This window comes from Rosa rugosa, chromosome 1 (genome assembly GCF_958449725.1).
Source record: "Rosa rugosa chromosome 1, drRosRugo1.1, whole genome shotgun sequence".
Lineage (NCBI taxonomy): Eukaryota > Viridiplantae > Streptophyta > Magnoliopsida > Rosales > Rosaceae > Rosa > Rosa rugosa.
In genome coordinates, this window is record NC_084820.1 from 69021515 (window position 1) to 69026401 (window position 4887).

The following is a 4887-nucleotide window of genomic DNA, read 5'->3' on the forward strand; positions in this document are numbered from 1 at the left end:
TGAGTTTCGCATATACACGAGATCATATCGATGAGCTCTACAACTTTCATGAATGAATTTTTCCCAAATTTTGTACGTATAAAAAGTCCATTTTCACGACCCCCCCTAAATAACGTTCATTTCGAAAATCCCCTTTCTTCTAAAATTCATAATTAATTCATACGAACTTCGATTTTTACGTTCCACATATGCACAAGATCGTATCGACGAGCTCTATAACTTTCATGAAGGAAGTTTTCTCAAATCTTGTATGTATAAAAAGTCAATTTTCACGACCCCCCAAATAACGTTCCTTTCGAAAATCCCCTTTCTTCTAAAACTCATAATTAATTAATACGAACTCTGATTTCTGAGTTCCGCATATGCATGAGATCGCATCGACAAGATCTACAACTTTCATGAATGAAGTTTTCCCAAATTTTGTATGTATAAAAAGTCAATTTGGGAAAACTTCCTTCACAACTGTCGATACAATCTCGTGCATATGCGGAACACAAAAATCGGAGTTCGTATGAATTAATTATGAATTTTAGAAGAAAGAGGATTTTCGAAACGAACGTTATTTAGGGGGGGTCGTGAAAATTGACTTTTTATACATACAAAATTTGGGAAAACTTCTTTCATAAAAGTTGTAGAGCTCGTCAATACGATATCGTGCATATGTGGAACTCAGAAATCAGAGTTCGTATGAATTAATTATGAATTTTAGAAGAAAGGGGATTTTTGAAATGAACGTTATTTAGGGGGTTGTGAAAATTGACTTTTTACACATACACAATTTGGGAAAACTTCCTTCATGAAAGTTGTAGAGCTGGTCGATACGATCTCGTGCATATGCGAAACACAAAAATCGGAGTTTTTATGAATTAATTATGAATTTTAGAAGAAAGGGGATTTTCGAAACGAACTTTATTTAGGGGGGGTCGTGAAAATTGACTTTTTATACATACAAAATTTGGGAAATCTTCCTTCATGAAAGTTGTAGAGCTAGTTGATAAGATCTCGTGAATATGCAGAACACAAAAATTGGAGTTCGTATGAATTAATTATGAATTTTAGAAGAAAGGAGATTTTCGAAACGAACGTTATTTAGGGGGTTGTGAAAATTGACTTTTTATACATACAAAATTTGGGAAATCTTTCTTCATGAAGGTTGTAGAGCTCGTCCATACGATCTCGTGCATATGTGGAACTCAGAAATCAGAGTTTGTATGAATTACTTATGAATTTTAGAAGAAAGGGGGGGGGAAGAGGAGAGAAAAAATAAAATAAAAAGAGGAAGTGAGGGGCAAAATAGTCATTTTGGACCACATTTTGTGAGATTAGAATGTCTGAGGAGTAACTTGTTGAAATTAGGATAGCAGGGACTGAACTGTCGACGCCCTAAAAGTACAGGGAGTGACCAGTAATTTCCCCATATATTAATTTCAAAGGATAAATTTGAACAAACCAGACCGAAGCCTTTCAATCTTGTTGTATGTAATCGAAAACAAGCACAGCTTCAATCTTCTTCATTCGCAGAGAACACTAAAAAGGGCGCTAGAAAGAGAATTTATTGCAGCACAATCAGTTGATCGAATAATCTAATGAGTCATATTGAAAAGGACGATATGAAAGTATTTAAAGAAAAACATAACTACATGTAAGATTCAAATATAGTTCGAGAAATTACTAATCATTTCATTTTGAAGTATAATTCGTGCGGGTATATAAAATATGTGTCGGGCGACAATGTCTCTAAGCGTACATCTTTTCTTTTTTCTTTTTTTCTTTTTCTTATTTTCTTTTGGTCATTAGTCTATGCCTTATGTTCATAATTTTGCATAATGAGATGAAAAATTAAATCGATGTAATAAAGCAAATGTTTTTTTTTTTTTTGAAAAGGAGTTTGGAACCCAGCCTAACTGGGAGGCTCAGCCCCACGCCCGTTATTTATATTAAAAATAGAGATTTGCATCGAAAGAGTAATTAAACTCTAGTAAGCCGTCCATAGCTTTAAAAGCAAAGATCCAAAAACATAGCCCAAAATCACCCACCAAAAGCCTTAGCTCAAAGGCCAAACCCTAACTGTAACATGTGCCCGTGAAAGAATCCAAACCTTATTTGCACTCTTGGGCCAAGCCCCAAAGACATTGGGCACCCCAAGTTCTATCGGCACCCAAGCCCCCAAAACCTAGAAACTGGCGGGATAAAACCGACCTATATTGTCATTCTTTGTCACCCCTTCCGCAGCCATGTAGTATGGTGATCCATGGCAATGGCGCTGCACACTATCGCTAGAATTACGGCTCCATCTCCCTCAAAGCTCATCGACACCACCAATAGCACCAGCGGCTTCATCTCTGTCAGTAGTACAAACCAGATCCATGCCCCATGCCAACTTGACCTCAGAGTCTTGCTCCAGCTTAAAATAAAGCAAAATTGAATCCCCACCATCATAAACAGTGATTCGGCCGACACTATAGGCACTGGCGGACGCACGTTGGGACCAGTGGGGGCAGTGGCCCCCAGTCAAATGTTTGTTTTTCTCATCTTGATATACTATATAATTGTTTTTGCCCCCAGACCCATGCACCAAACGACACCTCTATATCTTTCTTTATTCTGCAGCATTGATTCTTGACTAATCGCAAGAAACTTCTGTTGATGAAGTGCAAGTGTGCAACCGACAAGTTCAATCTTCACAAATTCAAAGTCCAAGTCCAAATCCAAATCTGTAAACTTATAAAATTGGATAATATTCATACTTAGTTAATTGGGCTTGTTGCTTATATATGCAACATGCAAGTTATTAATCAGCTAGAATTCCTAGAAATTTAGGATTTGAAAAAGTGAATTCATGATGGATTATATTTTTTTCTATCTTTCTTAAAACAACATATGATAAAATTATCAACTAATAGGGTTCTAATCTGTTTTTCAATTAGTTACTTACTTTGATAAAAAAATGAATTACTAAATTTGAAGATATTTGTAGATTTTCTAATTTGCTTTGGCTTGACGCTTGTTTTCGTTTGAAAATTTATTTTTTGTTTTCTTATAACTAATTGTAAAATTTTTGCCTGTTGGGAAATGTATTATTGAAAATCTATCTTTTTATTTGCTACGAAATGTACTAATTGAAACCTTGTCTCATTAATTGAAATTTTGTTTTGTGGTCGTTTAAGTTTTTTTTTCTACCCCCAGGAACATAAAATCCTGCGTCCGCCACTGACTATAGGGCCAGCCACCAACAGAGGACTATAGGAATATAAAATCCTGCGTCCGCCACTGACTATAGGGCCAGCCACCAACAGAGGACTATAGGAACATAAAATCCTGCGTCCGCCACTGACTATAGGTTGGTAAATGCCTGCCGCTTAGCTAGTCCCGATCAAAGCTCGTTGCCTCGTGAACTTCAACATTGAAATACCAGCTAATATTGTCGACAACCAGAAGAGAAAGAAGATCTATACATTGGATCGCTATCTTCCTGACTCGCCAAAAATGCAGCGAAAACATGTGGTTCATCGATAGAAGTCGATGTTAAGCTGGGCTGATGGACTCCCGACAGATGTGTTTGACCCCCAATAGGGCCGCTGGAATCCCTTACCGTGGCGGCTAGGGTTTGGTGATCTCGGAGTAGTCACTTGCTCTTCCATTTTCTTTTAGCCCGCTCTAGTTAGACTGTTAGAAAAGACTTCATCGCAACAAAATGATGGAGAATCCAAAAAAAACCTGTAATTAACTAATGCTTTTGTTTTCTAAAAAAATGAAAATCTTTTGGAACAAAAAAAAACAATTAAACAAAAACAGAAGGCAAGGGAGAAATTTCTTTCTCTCCAAACTCTTTATGTACTCCTTTTTATCTCTTTTGTTTTTCGTTGTATCTACAATATGATAACAACAACTATATATATGAAGAGGGTTAGTCTAGAGCAACACCACACTTGTTGCTATGAAAGCCGTGATTGGGTTTAATCTTTTGATTTTTGGAATTGAAAGCCATTTTCTTCTATTACCTTCTCTTTTTAATTTTCTCAAAAAAAAAAAAAAAGAATAAAAAAAAAAGCCTATGATACATGCAAAGTATGAAGGAAGGCTAGTGTTTAAAACCTTGCAAAATAACTTGAAAAAGAAAATTGAATCCATGTAATAGAGCAAATGTTATAATAATATCATTCAACAATTAATTAATAGATGTGAGACTAGGTTTTAGTTAAGGGTCCTTGACCCAAAGCACCAAAATAGACTAAAATGATCCCACTTACCCCAGCAAGAGATTTTTGTTCCCACTAACCCAATGTAAAAGAAAAAGACACTTTTAGGCTCAACTTAATTATCAAATTACGTCAATGCCATTGACAATCTCTTTTCACCCTCTCTCCATTTCGACTTTGACCGAGGGAAACTCTCTCTCACTCTCTCCCCTCGGTGCAGATCGCCGGTGCCGGAATCTGTCCTCGTCGCTGCCTCTGTTTTTGCTCTCCGTTTCTCTCTCTCTCCGTGCAGATCGCCGGCACCAGACTCTTTCTCCTCGTCACAGCCTCGTTTTTGGTCGCTGTGATTTTCTTTCCGTGCAGATCGTCGGCGCCGGACTCTCTCCTCGTCGCCGCCTCATTTTTGATCGCTGCAATTTTCTCTCGGCGCAGATAGTCGGTGCCAGATTCCCTGCCACGTGCTCTCTCTCCTCCCTCGGCTCCGTCGTCGTGGGCGGCTTTATCGTCGTGGGTGGCTTCATCGTCGTGTCCTCTCGCTTCTGTAGGCTCGGTTTCGTAATTTCCGGTTGGATTTTGGCTCAGCGCCACTCGCCTGAAGACGACGTTCGGTGGTCTGCAACCAGGAAGAAGGGAGAAGGGGGACGTGGGTGCCCATATCATTTTCTGGGTGCCCAATCAAATTTTTGTT